Source organism: Penaeus monodon, chromosome 34 (assembly GCF_015228065.2).
Source record: "Penaeus monodon isolate SGIC_2016 chromosome 34, NSTDA_Pmon_1, whole genome shotgun sequence".
NCBI lineage: Eukaryota > Metazoa > Arthropoda > Malacostraca > Decapoda > Penaeidae > Penaeus > Penaeus monodon.
Window position 1 is genome coordinate 31,921,105 of NC_051419.1, and position 270 is coordinate 31,921,374.

General features: G+C 51.1%; 1 protein-coding gene across 1 annotated transcript in view; it reads right to left on the minus strand.

Moving 5' to 3' along the window:
- The window catches only part of LOC119594732, a gene marked incomplete at both ends in the record, with an annotated part of 13,535 nt that overhangs the window by 6,521 nt on the left and 6,744 nt on the right, over positions 1-270 (minus strand).

Below are 270 nucleotides of genomic sequence, written 5' to 3' on the forward strand. Positions count from 1 at the left end.
TCACATACACACATTTCTGCGTAAAACATTTTCTTGACGTTTTTCCTAGATTTTTTTACGCTTTTCCTGGAGTTTCTTGATTTTTTTCCTGGATTTTTTTTTTTCGGGATAAATATTTCAGGGGAGGCGAGGTGGAGGGGATGGGGGGGGGAGGGAGTCAGATTAGTGGGGGGGTGGAAGGGGAGGAGGGGGAGGAGGGAGAGGAGGGAGAAGGGGAGGAGGAGAGGGTGGAGAGAAAGACCATGGGAGGAGGATAGAGGGGGGGGGGTG